This window comes from Sprattus sprattus (genome assembly GCF_963457725.1).
Source record: "Sprattus sprattus genome assembly, chromosome: 7".
Taxonomy (NCBI): Eukaryota; Metazoa; Chordata; class Actinopteri; order Clupeiformes; family Clupeidae; genus Sprattus; species Sprattus sprattus.
Window position 1 is genome coordinate 17,657,511 of NC_137926.1, and position 18,854 is coordinate 17,676,364.

The window sequence follows — 18,854 nt, forward strand, 5'->3', positions numbered from 1 at the left end:
CACACACTGTCATGATGATGGCTATATGTATCTGCTGGGACCACGTTTGAAATAGTGCGTATTATTTAGTGACAAGCCAGTCATCAAAGCAGTAATAAAATACTTCACTGTTACATAAAGTGAAGTGCCAGTTCACTTGCGATTGACCTCCTTTGGAACCCTGCAGGTGTTTTTCACAGCAGTGTGACATGATGTAATGGCTTTCTCTACCTCAAGTGCTTCAGGACTTTGGCACATATCAGAATTTACAGGGGAACATCGGGAGAATACACATGCGGATATTCAGGGGAACCAAGGAACCAGGAAAGGGACCAGGGAATCCCAATCCCAGTTCCGGCCCCAACAAAAGAACCAGATGAGTTTCGTAAAATGTCAGAAAAGTTTTAAAAGATGCCGATGGAACAGAATGCACACATTTTTTGCTTTAATTAATTTATAACAATATTTTCTTTTCACTAATTTATTGAATTTCTCCTATTTTGCCATATTTTATTGTTTTACATGGTTTGTCCCATGGGTTTATTTAGTATTTATTTACGTATTTTCATTTGTTTTTATCCTTTCTCTTTCACGAGCAGCTTGAGAAGACCGTATACATCCTACATTTCATAATGTAGTCTACACATTGACAGCAAAGCTTTCATCCCCATGGTCTGTTTAAAACAAGTTTTCCATGAGGTTGAATCAGTCTCAGCTCTCTGTCTCGCAGTAATCCCAGCCTACCACAGTGCCACTTCACCCTGATGCCGTGTGCCCACTCTAATCCCCTGAGACCTTGAGCGAGCTCTCTTGCATGTGTGTGTGTTGATCCCCGCCACTCCCCGTTACCACAACGCTCTCCTCCTCTCCTCTCCTCCTCCTCTCCTCTCTTCTGTCACGCGTCTGACTCTCAGAGAGGCCGTGTGTGCCGGGGCCTCCATCAGCTCTAACCATAAAACCCTGTTGGCCTGCACCCACCGTCTGCCTGTCTGAGGTGGGCAGGGATCAGGGCAAACCAGGCGGGCAGGGTGGGGCGCTGCCATCCACCAAACGCCCACCACAACGCCCACTCAGCACTAGTGCCCTGGGTGGTCTGACACATTGGGCAAGAGGTGGAGGTTTCTCAGGTGGCACCCATCAGGCAGCACTGCAAAGGGTTCACAATCAACATCAGACAGAGAGAGAGAGAGAGAGAGAGAGAGAGAGAGAGAGAGAGAGAGAGAGAGAGAGAGAGAGAGAGACTGTACTCCTATACTGCAACAAGTATGAAGACCTAAGACAGGTTTTCTTCCCCAAAATTGAAAACAAAATTGCAAATTTTAGGAATTTCACCGATGAGGACAAAATTATAATGCTCCTTGGAGAAGGGCCATCTAGCAGCACAATATGTGTCAAAATGTGACAGCGTGAGGGTATCTATGTGTTAACTCACATCTATGTTCAACTCACACACTTACTTCCACACACTCACCCACAGAAACCCACCCGGCACGCACACATATTCACACACACACACACACACACACACACACACACACACACACACACACACACACACACACACACACACACACACACACACACATAAGGTCACTCTATCTATATGTTTGTATGTTGTAATATCTTTTTATATTACATATATGTTTTGTATTGAGCTTTGGCAATACTGTCTAAACGACATTCATGCTAATAAAGCAATCTTGAACTTGAACTTGAACTTGAGAGAGAGAGAGAGAGAAAGAGAGAGAGAGAGAGAAAAAAAGAGAGAGAGTGAAAGACCTACTAACATAAAGACAGACAGACAGACAGAAATTAGGACAGATGGACAGACTGAGACATTGGCACCCAGAGAGACAGAATGAGGAAAAGACACAGATTGACAGAGAAAGTGACAGACAGAAATAAAAACAGAGAACAAGAAACAGAGGGAGAGTGAGAGAGAGAGAGAGAGAAAAAGAGAGACAAAGAATATAAAAAAGGGTGAGGAAAGAGAAATATTTAAGCATACTTAAATTGTTTGGTTGTCATTCCTCTATGATCTCGCTGAATAGACTTGAGCATAAGGCAAGCCATGAGCATGGCACAGTGTCCTTGTGAGGGAGAGAGAGAGCGAGAGAGAGTATAGAGAAGGAGACAGAGCCAAAGAGAGATAGAGAGAGAGAGAGGGGACACTGAGATTTACAGAGCTTAGACTGCTGAAGGCTGCACAGAAACAGACCTCTTTCGTATTTCTGGCAGCCGCTTTACCAATGCCTGGAATGGAAAGAATCAGTCCGGCTCTGGCTTTGAAACAGAAAAAGAGTGAAAAAAACTGCGAAAAAAGAAAATAAGACAGAAAAGAAGTCGTAGCTTAGAAAGCTCAGACCCCCCACTGCTCCCATGAGAGAGATATGGTTCTCACCACACTCTTACGCCGTAAAGTTCCAGGGAGATACTAAACCTTTTGTGACTGAGAGTAATCCAAACTGAATTTAATACCACCAGGAGGAAAACTCAGCCGGGATTTACCACTTTTGGCTCGCTGGACAGTAAGGGGTATAAGAGAGACAGAGACGGACCGCAAGGCTAAGACTGTCCAACAGGTACTGCCTCAAGCAAACTAACAGTTTAAAAATTCTCGAATCATGGGAACGTGAGAGAAATGCTAAAAGTAGCCAACATTCCAAGACTTAAGCTGAGAGGCAAAGAAAGAGCAAAACACAACTTGCAGGCCTATTTGCAACGGACACAAATCCTAAGATCTTTTGGAAACTTAATGTATATTTAAGGAGATTCAATTAGGCTGAAAATATCCATGTTTCTTTTCAGTCGTAACAACATTTAGAGGAGAAACAACCAATACATCCACAGCCTAACAGATGTTTATGAGAGGTACCATAAGCCATCTGTTTGTTCCCTTATGTTTTCCATAAAAAATGAATGTTTACATGCATACCTTAGTTAGGTCACTCTGAATTTCATGGTTGTTTTACTACAGTTAAGTTCTTCCCATGGAAACCGTTGAATGGCTGAAAAAACAACGAACCAATAAAGCCTGTTCTTTGACATTGGATGAAAGAGATAAGCAGAGAGAGATTTTATTTTATTCTCATTTTGTGGATTTGAAGAGAAGGGGGTGGCCTCCAAGGGCATTTTTCTCTTCATCTCTTTCAAGGTCAGTATTTACAGTCTGTTAGCCTTCACCTGACAGCGGTTTGATGCGGCCTAGTGCTGAATTTCTGATTTTCGAAATGGGCAATAGCGCTTCCTTCCACCTGGGCCAGACCTCAGAGAGGAAGAGAGAGAGGGCCAGCCAGGCCTCACCGCTCTACTAACACAGCTACAATGACAACCTGGCGAGCCATTGCGCAGATATCTCAGCTGTTTTACAACTGCAGCACAACAGCTCTCTCAGAGAGTGACGGCAGTTAGGTGCTCTTTCATCCCAGATCGAAAGCGATTTTCAAGAACCAAGAGGGTCTGCTGGGGAAGAAAGACAACTGTGAAGGTGTAGGCTGAGAAGTGAAGGATATGACAGGGGGACTGACGGATGGCCTTGGCCTATTGGGTTGGAGTCCCCCCAGAAGACAGTGGACTCTCCAAACCGAATTGGCCTTGTTGGGGCACGGAAGTATCTGTAGCAGATCAGTTCCACAGTGAGCTGCTATTGAGGTTCCTCATTATGTTTGGGGGATGGCAGGCTGGAGGGGGGGCCCCTGTGAGATGCTGAGATTACGCACTGGTTGCCAGATATGTCCAGAATCACTCAGGCAGAACTTGGCAGAGAGGATGATCGCAGGGTCACGGTTAGGACATTACACTTACAAAGCAAATTCAAACTTTAAAATACCAACACTGAAATCCAAAGTCCAACACACACACACACACACACACACACACACACACACACACACACACACACACACACACACACACACACACACACACACACACACACACACACACATGAGCAAATATTGTTCATTTAGTCTTACTTATCAGTTATCAAATCTGCATCTGATTACCATCACCACAGTAGGACTTGGAAGTGCACATTAGGTACAGTTTGTGCAATAAGACCTTATTGTATTGTATGACACTGTTGCTAACACCCCCTGAAGATGACTAGCCTGAGGCTGGGTAGGCCTTTACTTCAGCCTTTGCCTAATGTTCCATTCACCCATTGACAACTCAAGATAGCTACTGATTCTGAAACGAGACATTCCACACTGGCTGTTAACTGTTCGCCTGCTGTTTTGCTTGGTCATTTAAACAGAGCCTTGTCTGTTTTTGTGAGCACATAAAAATACCACCACATAGTGTAAGATGTTCCACTGGGTTCATTGTACCACAGTACATGAGATAATAACACTATTTACCTCTAAATGTCTAATTTAGCCTCACCATAGAGTTTCTTAGTAGTTAGAATGGTGTTAATAAATAACAAAGACTGGTGTAAATATGCTTATCATTAAGTTTACTGAAGGACTCTTGGCACTGTTCAAGCAACTCTGTGTTCCTGCTATCCCTGTAATTTTTATTTCCCTGTGCGGAGACATGGTGGTCCTTTATAAGGACGCTTTTACAGTGCCAATAACAATGTGATGTCTTCTAATTACACCTTCATCCACAAACCTTAACTTACCTATAAGAGATAATCGCTGCAGATTCGGCACCAGAGAAAGAGAAAACACAAGCTTGCAACCATGGTGCTCAGCTCTGGGTAGTTTTCCACTGTTAATTGAATAGAGTGGCACTGAACAATAAGCTTTGAATCAGGCACAATTTAGACGACTTGAAGTAAACAGTCGAGCTAGGTAGTGATTACAGTCACATGGCTGAACCATAAAAAGAGCACAGACCGCGAGCTGCCCTCACGATCCTCCTGCACTGTTTACAAACACAGACGACAAAGATGTGGTGCAGTAATTGCCCTGTTTGCTGGGAACATGAGATGCCGCTTTTTATAACATCCAGCTCCATCAGCTGTTTGTTTGAAATGTGTGATTGACGCTCCCAAACTTGCACATCCTGGGAAAAATACTAGAATAGAGGATTACTTAGGCATCAAGGAGTCATAGCTGTGGCTCAGTTTATCATTACACCTCATGACCATGGACCGTATTTATCAGCATTCAGCCTGAAAAGTCACCTAACCTAGGTTCACTTGTGCAATGAATTGCACTCTCACTTGTTTGGATAGATTTCGAAATAATAGAAAATTCATGTGTTTCCATTCACATCTAGCATTTAATTATGTCTTTGGAGGCTGAAAATTCCCTGACAAAAACATGATTACACACACACACACACACACAAGAAAAATCCAGCGTTTCTGCTTACTCCATTCGAAAAAGGCTATTTTCCCCCATATCCTGATGTGGAGGATCTAATAAACTATTTACTTTGGCCAACCCGTTCTGAATATTTCATCCCAAAAAAAACATGGACGCATGAGCTGCATTTCAGAGGAACTTGTCACTCCTTCTTTCAAGAGAGCAAAACTAAAACATAAGGTTTATGCGAAAAGCCATATCATCCACACCTTATTAAAAACGCGCGGCTGTCAGAGCTCGGTTTGTTAAGCGAGCGAGTGGCCAGCACCGGGGCCAGGATTGCTGCACCCAAACCCCTCCAGTCCTGCTGACTTCGACAAAAACATGCAATCATTTCAGCATGTGCTGTCCGAAACAATGGCCCTCGTTCCCCCTCCATCTTCATTTGGTGCTTTGATGTGCATTTGTTTGCTAGTTTGACTCCTCTTTGATGCAGTTCTTACAGATGTAAGCGTGCCTGCTCGCTGCAAGCTTTCTGGAAAGATCTGAACCCTGCACTTAGGCTGGGCATTGTAACTGGCCAGAGGGATTTGCCATTGAGTGATTCTGAATCTGATATGGTGTGAAAGGACACTGGTTCCCCACAGCAGATGACACATCAAACAAGGGACCCCCATAGTGTCGTAAGAAAGCTGCAATCCGAGGCTGCTGTCCAGTGCCTGGGACCATTATGGGTCTCAGAGTCCTCCCTGGCCATTTTGCAGGTCGTAATACTAACAATCCCCCCTGATACCGCCGCTATTGTAAAAAACACGGCAGGCCGCCACTATGTGTGGACTCGTGAAATTTCCTTACATCAGCGGAAAGTGGCAGGAGTGGATGTTGAGTGTGGGGTAAAGGAGACGATGGAGAACCCTGGCTCACTGGTAAGGAAAATATATCGCCTTGCGGCTCGGCAGCAGCGAGAGTGGCTAGGGAAATGCACAGCGACACGTCTGCGTAAAGTCGGACACGTTCCACTGTTGTTCCTTTACGGTGCTACAGCCCATGGTCACACCGATGAGGATCAGGGCCACACGTATTTAAGAAAAGAAAGAAAAAAAGAGAAAAAGAGAAAAAAGAAAGAAAGAAAAAAGAAAGGATGGGGTCAGTCTTTACATCTCGGTGTGAGGAAACGAGTCGGGTCTGTGGGTCTCTGAATGATATATAAGCTCCAATACTTAGCAATAATAATAAAAGCAAAAGCATGGCAATATCCATCAGCCAAGACAAACAGAAACACCCAGAGCCAAGTGGTACTGACAAGTGAGAATCAGCTGACAAACGTAGGACATGTTTTGAGAGGACACAAGAGAAGCCCCAAGAGAGCTGCTGGTATTTAGAAAGCTGACACTGTTGGCAGCCTTTACACAAAATTCAATTAAATCATTCTCGTATTAATCAAACGGAACATTTTAAATAATATCTCATATAGCATTAGACAGCAACAATGCTCTGTTGAAAATACAGCCCAAATTATTTTCATCTCATGCTCTGTGCAGGAATCTGCAAAGGCTATTCACATTTTGTTAACCCTCAGTGAATTGGCAAGGCTTTCAGGGGAAAACCAAGGAAAGACAAGGAAAACAACATCATCTAAACGTCAAACAGTAAAAGAGTTTTATTCTTTGTTTTTGCCATGAACATGCTTCTCTATCTGATGTATTTTGCTTATAGAAGGTACTTCTTTGTAAAAGCCTTGTGGAAAATCTCAAAGGTTTAATGCAGAGTTTCTACTTTTTCTCTAACAGGGACTCTTTCAGGAACAGCCCCGCCCCCCACCATCCCCCTCCCCCCCCACACACACACACACCCTCAACCTGTCACCATAAATGTTTATATAGAAAATCCACAGGTATTTTACCACACAATAAATCTCTTTGGTATTCTGAAGAACAAGAGACAGATGTGAGATTTTCATCAAACACTGAATTCCTCTCTGGGTCAGACACCTCTTGCCATGTTGTCTCTGCTTTGCTAACCCTAAATGGAAATTTGTAGACGGGAAGAGGTTTTGTTTGCTTCAGCTCAACAGGATTGACTGGGTCTTACTGATCTTACAGTGGACCCACCCGAGGCTCTCACTTAGGTTATGAACCTTCTGACACCATGCTGCTCAAGAATATCAAAGCGCACAACTTATCTAGTCTGAATAGCTCATCTCCATATTTTACAGACTATGACTTAAAAGGCACTTTCTTTTCTTTGTTTTTGCCATTTAAACTATATCCTGTTGCTTAATGCATCATTCAGCACCATACTCTAATCATAACTTAATAAATCAATTTCATTCCACATGACAAGAAATGATGGATCCTTCTCGTAACGATGTTGGAGTGGTACTACATTAAACAAGCTGAACCTACCAACTTCAGTGACCCTGGCACTAGAGCCAAAGTCAAAGAGGAAATATTACCGGCTAGACTAAAGTAATGAGCAGCAGCTAAAAAAAACCCCTCTAAGAACATGGACTTGCAACTTGTGAGACCAGAGCAACAATGTTTGAACTGGCTCGCCTTCAGGTTAATAAATCAATCACATATTTATTGCGAGGTCTGTTAAGAATAAAGTGTGGCTGGAATTTCATTTTCACCTCGGACAGCATCTTGAAAAACGGCCATGGCTTGGAAGATTCAGGAAGAGCTACAGGAAACAATGGTGCGACGAATTGGCCACGACCTCGGTCCTACCTGGCCAGCAGGAAGAGATGTCATGGAACATTCTAGAACAAGCCAACAGATGATCAGACAGCAGGGAACATCGTATCTCATCTACGATTTAAATGTCCTGAATACTGGACTAAAGCAAGAAATAAAACAAACAAAAAACTTGACTTTTGTGTGCTTTCAGTGCATAGAACTATCTAGAAAGGTTACTTTGAGACTCATCTGGCCCTGATCTGCTGCAAGTCTGCTTCAGGCTCGACCTCTCTTAGTGGCCATAGGAGATGAATCACCAGGTCGCCTGCCCCCGTGATACGCGTGGAGCCACTGGGACAGAGGAGCAGCAAGATGGAAAGTCGTCATGCGCTGTGCTGTTTTCTTTGGGTCACTTCACAGGATGGATAGAGCACTGGGAAAAAAAAACTTCCATCATCTGTCTCCCATCTTCCCACTGTGAGCACTGGTGCAGTCATTATGGCTCTTTTCCATCGTTCTCTCTGACATTTGACTGCCATGAACAGTTTTTCACTTCAGAGTTTTTGCTCTGTCTTTGCCCCTGTAGATATCCTGCAGTCCAAAAGTTGTTGTAAATGAAAGTGAAAGTGAAAGTGAAAGTCCTCTCTATGGCAGAGGTGGTGTAGACACACACACTCTGAAATTAACCTCATTTAACCCATCCAGGGAAGTGACACACACACACACACAGTGAAGTGAAGTAACACTAACCCAGAGCAATGGGTCTTCATGCCACAGGTGTTCTCCAGTAATCCTGCTCAGGTTCTGAATGCTTATGCCATATCGAACCAAATCCACTGACATCAACTGGCAGCGTGACACTGCATCGCTTATGTTGCGCACTTAAACCGTTTGGCTCACAGAGATAGAACAAGAGATATATCTCCTCAACGTACCAAAGCAATGATCTCAATTCCCCACAGCATTATCACCGCTGGATGAAGCAGTGTGATGAAAAGCATGAAGTGATCTATGGGGTCACAGGCATGATCTAACTGCTGATGACTGATTTTGTCAGCAGCAGGAAATAATTGGCTGTACATGGGAGATTGAACTTATGGAGCAGTAGTGGCTCACTCTGCTCTTCAAAGTAGCATTAGACCAGCAGTCTAACAAGTGTGACAACCTGTCGCAGTCATCCCTGTGTGACTGGGATAAGAAAGAGAGTTTCCATGCAATGTTTATATGATCATTTTGACAAATGAAGTGTTTATTGATATAATCCCTGCTCCAATATCCATCTGAAACTGATATTGTGATCACATTCCCATTTAATGAAATGAGGAATACAACACTGAAACAAACAGAAGTATCACCAATAATACATTTGACCAGAAAAAAAAGCACACACATGCAAATACTCTCACACTTTCCCAGGTTTTTCCGATTTTTCTCCTATTGTATTGATTTATTTTTAGATGACAGCGGTCCGTGTATCTAACCACACCATTAAGCTATTGTGTGCCGTAGTGTAGCCAACAAATACTTGGCAAAAATAGTTGGATCTACTATTGCAAAAATCTGTAAAGATCCAGATGTAGAAGAAAAGGAGCATTATGGTCTAAGTGGTAGTGTTTGGGGATTTCCCATGACTCTTTAACGGCTCAACTGTACATATTTGTGGGTAATGTACTTAATAGGAGATCTGGGGTGTTCGAGCTGGGAGTCGAAGTGTTAGCTATATCTACAAATACCTGTTTAAGAAAGTCAGATAGCGAGAGAAAGACCTACAAGGAGTAAAAAGAAGAGAGAGAGAAAGACCTACAAGGAGTAAAAAGAGGAGAGAGAGAAAGACCTACAGAGAGAGAGAGAGAGAGAGAAAGAGAGACAGGGGGGATATAGTTTCACCGCTGGTTCATTTAAGTTTGGAAGCCAAAGGTTTTGTTGAGTTTAACAAAAACCTTAAAATATTTTTTTCTTAAAACAGAGCCATGACATGATTGAAATAACACCTGCAATTCATTTCTAGTTGCAACATTCATCTCGACTCCACAGTTCTGGCCTCTCCCCTCCTTGGAGGCTAGGCTTTTGACTCCTGTGCACTCTTTAAAAGCACTCATGAGAATGGAAAACAAAATAAGTAATAGAAAAATAATGTTTTTTCTGCCCTTGTTATGACTCTGACTTCAATTACTGTTAAACGGGATCACAGGGGCAAACTCAATCTCAAACTGCCAACTCTCACACATGCGTGAAGAAAGGGCCACGTGTTTTAATGCTCACCTATGACACGAATGATTGCTTTATTCATTTACTTGACAACTTATTTTGTTCTCTGGAGATCACTACCTGTCGTTTGAAACTTCTACCAAAAAAAAAAAAATAGCGCCTGGAAGAGCATCTACTTCCTCTAATGTAACTGGCAGAATCATAGGCCTCAGAGCAAAGAGCAGTTGTTAAAAAAAACAGACTGCAGTGGAGGGGTGTGTTCCGGATACCTAAGCCCATGGATCAAGCTAAGGGCCTGTGGATCTCTGGAAACGCCCGCGTGTCCTCCGCGGCTGTGGAGGAGGCCTGTGGCAACACTCTGCGCTCAATGGAAACCACATGCACTCCCGGTGTTAGCACCATGCTGAGAGCCAATCACACCTAATGGCTCTCATCCCATTGGAAGAGGCCAGACGACAAATCTGCAACAGCCTTTCATGCCGGAGCAAGCTAGGAGCTCGGGACGGTCTAACTACCACCACTTACACTCACCGGGTTAATTAATTGCCTCTGATAGGACCCTGGGTAATCTTAATCGGTTCCAGGCGTCGAGGCAACGGGTCAGGATCACTGGCAGCCTGCGGTGGTGAACGTCACTCCTTATCTTTGCCAGATCTGGCAACCCCTTGTTCCCCATGCTGCCATATCATAAGTCCAGCTGAAAATGGAGCGTGTAATTAGTTTGTCTTGCACAATCATGCTCTGCCGATAAGGGGCGATGAGTGGAGCTTGAACAGCCAGCTCACAGCTCATGGCTCTGGCAGTACCATATGCAGAGGGAGCATGCTTGCTTTAAAACACGAGGTCGCTGTCAGTTCCTGATACAGACGCTGTCTTAACTGCTGTCCAGAATGAAGACTATATATGTCATTTTTGTATATAAATAGCAATTGTGTCTTGCAAGGTCCACAATCTGATCAAACTTTTCCTGACATGGAGAACTCATAACTATCCTTTCATCTCTCAGCCTACTCTCGGCAGTACTTTTACCTCTGCATGATGTCTGTGTGGAGTACTGCAGTACTACATCACACTATTTGCACTGAAACAGTAAGTTCTTTTTGCTTTTCTGGGTGAGTTAATCATGACGTTAACACGACTGTCATACACATTTAATAGGAAAGGAAAAAAGTAACAGGAGATATGACTCACAGGAAGGGTAGGAAAGACTGTCAAAAGTGACAGAGAGAGGCATTATTTTAAAATGTTTATATGTGTTGTCTTAATATTCTGTATACTCCACCTGTCCTAAGGGTCAAACATGACTTGCCTCCACAAAACCCCTAAAATACAGCAGCATAATTTAATTTTAAACCCCAAAACTATTTCGCATGAAGAAGGAACCTGTCATCCATCAATAGCTTTGTGAATATCTGGAGTCACTCAGAGTCTTCAAAAGATCGACTTTTTTGAGAAAGTTGAACAAAGATCAGTGGAGGGTCATTTTTGACACAGGGTTACTTGGACATGAGATATTGGAATGTATTTGGCCAAGTCATAAGAAGAGGTTAGAAGGGCCAGTATAAGAGGAATACCTCACGGACAGTGAATGTCATATTGCTTTTTTAACATCTCAGACTGTGGACATTTGAACAGACACTTACAGTACAGAAAATATTACCTTCTTCTCTTTATCTTCTTGGTCTTCTTGATTTTAACAGTTTGATACAAGTACTTGAATTTTAGGTATTCATAACCAGGGACATCCATTTTACAGTTGTCATAACTGAAGGCTGACACAATGGTTCATCAAACCAACTTCAAGTCAGCAGATTTTTTCCCCAGCTTTCAGGATAAGAGGTGCATTAGTATTGCTTAAGACTGCCATCTTGTGGTAGATAGCGTGTTACTGCTACAATACTGATAAACCACATATTGTTTGATGTTTAAATGAAACCACATTTTGGGATGAATGAACCTCCACTTGTTAACATTTTGTTTTATTTGAGGATCCTGCTATTCATCCTTTCAAGTGCCTGGGGATCAACACTTCAAACCATTCCGTGGTATGGTCCCCGGAGAAGTGAGTGAGTGAAAATCTAAGACTCCTCCAGGCACAGAGGACTGCCATTGAATCATGGATGTCAGACTGAACCTGAATCTTCCAAACTGCAGCTGCTCTGGCCCAGATCTGGCACAGATGTCTCAGGGTTTGAGCCGTTCGAGCCTCTGCAGCTTTCTGGGCTGAGGGCCACGTGACTGGAACGGGCCCATCCATCAGAAGTTGCCTGACCCAGTTCAGGTCAGCACTCACAGCGGAGACCTGGTGACAGGCCAGCCCGTTAATGAATCATTATAAGAGAGAGAGAGAGGGATGCGTAAGTGATTCATTCTCTTCGGGAAGAGTTCATTTCTCATTTCTTCCTTCATTTTACTAATACCACTAAGCAAAGCTTGCATCAATCCCCGGTCCCCATCAGTCCTCATCTTTATTGTGACATGGCACCAACATTCAGGTCAGAAGATGAAATACAATTCTCAATACACGGCTCCTCAAACTGTAGACATGCACTGCTCGTGGATCTGTTTCGCTGCAAACACAGAGAGGTAAGAGACATTCCCTCATGACTGTGGTTTTATCTGTGGTTTTCTTATAAGTTTAACAGTCTTCATTGACTGGTAAAACTCTGCTGAGAAGCATTAGGCCCTCCCCACACACGCACCAGGAGCGAGGCTTTCCAGCAGGTTAAACTTGACAATTGGCTTTTAGAATATGAAATTGTTTTTATGCTGACCCAAGGCTGCACCTGTATCTGTGTTCATGCAAAGCTGATGTTCGCGTGACTTGTGTGCCTGGATGGAAAGAACTTAATTAAGTGCTTGTGGAGAAGTTCAGTCCTGTGTCTTTTGCTAAAGCCACGCAGTAGCACAGTTCAGGCAGTGGAAAGCATTTGATAGGCCGTGTGAATATTGCATAATAGGCACTTGGTTCAGGAACGGCATATGAATGATGATGATAGGGATGATCCTTTGACTCCCCTTCACACAGCAAAACTCAGTTGGCCAGCAGAGAGGGGAGGGAAGAGAGCGAGTGAGTGAACAAGAGAAAAAGAGAGAGGGAGAGAGAGAAAGACTCAACCTCCTCCTGTCAGGTTCATGAAAAATGAGGAACCAAGACAAAGTAAGAAAAGTAGTAAAAGGTTTCCATAAGTGATGATTTAAGTGTGATGCTAATCCTCCTCTAGCAGAATGTCTGAGAGATACGGTGACATGAGCCTCTTCCAAATTTGAGCTAACAAGAATCAGGGCAGGTGGCTACAAAGCCTTTTTCCATACAGACCCTGCTCATCGCACACAGCAGCCCCAAAAGCCCAGCATCCATACAGCTATCTCCACCAGGTATGTGCATCTCTGCTGGGCTTCCTATACCAGTCTCTTATTGTTAGCGTCTTCACCGGTCCAAGAAGGGCTCACTAACTTCCATCTGATTTAGACCTCAATGAGGAGTCAGATGATCCACAAACTGAGTGCAGAATGCACTCCATAAAATACATAAACGATTGAAAGGGACGCAGTGTAATGTATGGTTGGGCTTTGGGGGTTGCAGCGGTTACAGTTCACATTGTTACTTTCCTACAGGGTTCTGAGGGTCTTTGCATACAGGCCACATACTGCAAGTCTGCATTCAGGGAAGCTCAGTTTTCTTCCAGCTCTGAAGTCAAACCGACAGCTCACCTGCGTACAGCAGAGGTGGCAAGCTTTAAAAAGATGTTAAGGAGTGATGGCTTCCTACCGACGCACTGTTTGACTTTCATTCCTGCCAAGCAATGCTTTGTAGTGATCGAAGCTTCTATGACAAACAACTGAAACTGTGACTGACTAGTTGACTGGCTAATTCCATTCCATTACTAAGACAGAACCATTTTTTAGCAAAGCTTCCAGCAATGCTGCGGAACGAGGGATTGTGGGTGGCTTCCAGCATGCTGTGCGAGCAAAAGACTATTCTGTAATTTGTAGCGTTCTGTTCTGGAATAATGGGGTTCATGCCTCCTTTTTGATGTGTAAGTGTGTACAACTGTTAAAGCCCTGCTTTATGATAGCGTATCTGTTGACTGTTAGTGTTATAACCATGTCAGAGTATAAGATCTGCCTGCTGACTCCATGTTCTCTGGGTGCTCTTTGGCACTACCGGAGTCACGCAGAGTACTGAGCAGGGGAGTTGCACCAATAAAGTAGCATTTCCCAGGGTTGTGCGTTGGATGGGGCATGGCAGTCGCCTTTAAACCTGAGATTTATATGTCCACCTCCATCTTTTGGGCTAGCTTTCCATATTGGTGTCGGACAGGGGATGAGTTCCACTTCGAAGACTGGAGGGAGAGATCATTAACTTACGCCTAGCCATTGACCATACATGCTGTTGCTTGGAGGGCCTGGTCTGGCCTGGAAGAAGACGAAGCCCCGGACATGCCCTGATGGTTCCACCGCACAGTGTCCCTGTTGGACACCAAAGACCAGAGCAGAAGGATCCGCCACTTGGCATGCCTTGGGTGTGTGTTCTTGTTGTGTATTCAGCATTCTTTCTGGAACAATGTGAGTATGCTTTCCCTTTTGTCTCCAGTATTAGTCTGAGTAACTGTCCCTGTGTGTAATGCTGTTAATGCCTTAATTTAGCTCTGGTTTATGTTAGCGTATCTATCCATCAGTGTTGTGACTATGTCAGAGTACAAGACCTTACTGCTGTCTCCATGATCAGCGTGCGGTCTATCGCACTCCCAGAGTCCTGCGAGCATGGTACTCGGGAGATGCACTAATAAGCTGGGATATCCATGGGATATATATATATATATATTTTTATATATGGCACATGGTGCTTGCCTTTATTCCTGAGATTTCTGTTCCCCTTCATTCTTCTGGGCTAGCTCACCACAATCCTCATGACTGTTCCAGAATATATACTGCCATCTTGTGTTCATTGTAGGGAACTTCATATTCTAGGCACTGTTCTATCTCTCTTTCTCTCTCGATCTCTCTGGCAGAAAGTCGTACAAATATTGTATTGTATTATTAGCACGACCAGATAAAACATAGCAACATGTGTGTGCAGTGTAGTGGTCCCTGAGAAGTGGGTATACTCTTAATTTTTTTAAGCAGCCCATACAGCACAGGATAAACGCCCTGTTTTGAGAAGTGGGTATACCCACTGCTGACTGGAAAATAAGTGGGTATACGCAGGTGAAATACACCACTGTGTGTGTTTGTGTGTGTGTGTGTGTGGAGGAGGGGGTGTCATTAGAGTGTCAATTAGGTTGCTTATGAGGTTTTAGAATTGGCTCGTAGTTAGGCCCCCCTGTACTATCTCCCATACCTTATTCTTTTCCTCTACTGCATTAGAAAATAAAATGAAATTACATATCAAGATATTGTCAACTGTTGTAAACTGACTGGACATGAGAGTCACAGAGGTGCAGAGGTGCCTTGAACAACGATGCATAGGCTAAGTTGATGTATTGTTAAGTTGAGGCTCATACTTTTTCTCCTATTCATTCATAGGACTGGTTAGAAACAAGGGTTGAAAAGTGGTATATTTTGACAGGGTATAATCCGCTCTCTTAAAACAAGCCTCCAGTTGTTCGCGGGGGAAAATGTACAGGAACTTCCGCGCGGATGGGTTACTATAGTGACAGACGCTGCTCTTGTGAGAACGCCAAAGTCCCTCCCCTGCCGTAGTTGGGTATTTTAACTCAACACTTCATAGCATTGAAGTGTGTGTGTGTGTCTGCTGACCACAACTACTTGGAACCAAGAGCTAATTCTTCATAACTACGCTGGTAGTCGAAGCTGGATTTTTTTCATCAGACAAACCTCTGCAGTCATCTACTAGTAGCTTACAGAACTTGTGGGGAGGCTATAGCTTAGGTCCGGCTGGAACATTACCTATCGATAGCTGTTGTTATTTTTGCTGGTTGAGCAATGATGAAGGTATGCTCCACTTTAAAATGAAGTAAGTTGGTAACAATGTTTTATTCATTTGTCGAATGTTCTTTATCGAATCAAGTCAGAGTGGGGGATCCACCTGTTGTTGCTGCTGCCTAGAGCTACTTAAAGACACCTCGAACCAAAAGTCACCCGAATGCGATCCGTTCGTCACGGTTTGAGGAAGTATAGTCTAATGCAAGTTTATATCACACGTGTCATCATGCGAGGATGTTATGGTGTCACAAGATAATTGTCATTAAATTTGAATCATTAGAAGCTAGAATCTTTAGATGCCGCGATTCTACAAAAGTCTCGTAAAAGCATGTCGAAGAATTTAGCTATAGTTTGTAAGGGCTTTAATGCAAATGAACCACCCTAGCCCACGGTGAGTTTTTTTATTTGAATCTCCATAAACACTGGTGTAAAGTTCTAAGTTATTTCTCAGCAATGTGTTGCAACATTTAAAGCAGAGGAGGAAGTAGCATACATGTAGGCTACACTGAAGTTGGCGAGTGCTGAACTTGACCAACTGGAAATATCTTAAATCTAGATCCTACTTAGGAGGCAACAGGTTTTGATTAGCTCTTGGCTGTTGGATTATGTTATGTACTTTTGGGTTATATTTACCCTCCTTCACTCTAGCAGGTCCGCCTATGTGATCATGTGAGATGTGACAAGAGATGTCTAACACGCACAGGATTACTTTCACTGGAAAATGCTTTTCAAGCATGTGTTTAACACTAACAAAATATTTACTGATGCGGACCAAGTTGATTCATATTGTGCTTTCTTACACTGCAGTGGTCATGATGGCCTTTATGCAAAACAGATCTAGGGTTCTTAAGCTGAATTAGACGATTATTTGTATTATGCGGTTCAGTTAGTATTGTGTTGTTTTCATAGTTGTTGTTGTTGTTGTTGTTATGTTTGGGGGGGAAATATGCCTATGTCTGGCTATTTTTAATTTATGTGAACACAAATGTATCTGGCATAGTTGGTTAAAAGGCTTCCTCCTTTACTATCATGACTAGACTAGTAAACTGTTGTAGATTTTCAGTGGTTGCTGGGGCATCCTCAAATGGAATGAGACCTTTGCACCATCCTGCGAGTCTCGGTGCATCCGAATATGGTGTGACCGGTTACTGAGCAGGTGACTCTGGATAGGATTTTTACCTTTTCACTACCACATCAGCTCCAAAGATGGACAAACAATTGCTCCAAAATGTCCATGGTTTGGTAACAAAAGGAAGGGTGACGAGAGAAAAAAATGTGGTTTGTATCTAAGGTACATATGCCAAACATGGCTCCCTGTCCCCTTTCTATACATTGCAAGTTCTGTTTGGGAAACCAAATTTCTGGTTTCACAGTTTTCCAGTTAGGTAAGCTTTTCAAGATCCTCCATTGTGACATTCTTTAGCTGGTGTACGTATGTTTCCTTGTTCTGTTAAGCATGCTTTTACAGATTGAACACAGATAAGGTGGCCTCTGTACGATTCTTTCTTTGCATTCACTTTCATACCTTAATCCTCCAGATTTGCGTAAAGGTTTCCTTTTTTTTTTTTTTTTTTTTTTTACATTTATTTGATATGACACCCTAAATAGCCAATTTAAATAGCCTTTGTTCCATTTGAAAAAAAAAAAATATCTAGACTGAGGCAGTTCTCTTCCCTTTGAACATACGCTAAGATAAAGCCAAGGTACATGCAAAGCAGCACAGCTCATGGAAATGCATGGCTTCACTGAACATGCACTAACTTCAGGACAGTTTATTAAGGCAAGTGTTATGGCTGTGCACCTCAATAGGTTGAAAACTGAATGACATCTGAGGAAGTGACATAAGTAAAGGTAGTGCTCACCCCGTCAGGGAACTGACCATATAAATAAATGAAAAAGAGATGATCATAATGCAAACATGTATGCTACAGCTGGTCATTGTGATTGGACAGGGGGAACCCTGAACAAATTAAGTAAAGCGGCAGCTAATTAAATTACCCTCGCTCCTGAATTAAAGCTGCTAGATGTGACCTCCTCTGTTTGTGTACAGAAGCAGGATCTTTAGAGCAGTGCAGGAGTGCAGGTTCATACGGTCAAGGCTGTTTTGACAGGAGGAAGTGTGCTAACCGTTCAGGATGGGGGTATGTGATGACACGATGTAAGGCCTCAGGCAGTGTGGGGTTTTTCGCTGAAAGGGGAGGAAGGGAGGGGTTGTGTGTGCTCACTTCAGTCTCTACATTTACTCTCATTATCAGTCAGCTTTATGGCAGAGCATGGGACACTTCACAGCTGCTACTGCCACCCCATGGGACTTTACGTTGCACAAATACTGTTATCAACTCCTGTGCTAGTATGATCTCTCACTGTATCTTTGAGAGTCTGTTTAATTGTGTTAAATTGTGTCTGTCTGTCTGTCTGTCTGTCTCTCTGTCTGTGAATGTCAGTCTGTCTATGTGGGGGAGAGCACTCTCTGATGAGAAGGTAGGCTACTTGTTTTGTTTTTGGTCACAGTGCTGCGAGTGCTTCAGAAGTTTAAAATATATGCAGGTTTCCGGCATGGTCTGTGACGGTGGGCTTTTAGCTGCGTGGTTTCTGTGGTGGGAGAGCTATCAGAATAGAGTTTGGGTAGCTGACTGAACACTTTTGTTTTTGTTAGACTAGGGTACTGATCGTTAACTAAACAAGAAGTGACAGAAAGTGAGGCAGAAAGCAAGAAGAAATGATGACAAATAGAAGGAGAGAAGAGGAGAGGAGATAGGAGGAAGATAGTAGAATGATTGGGTGA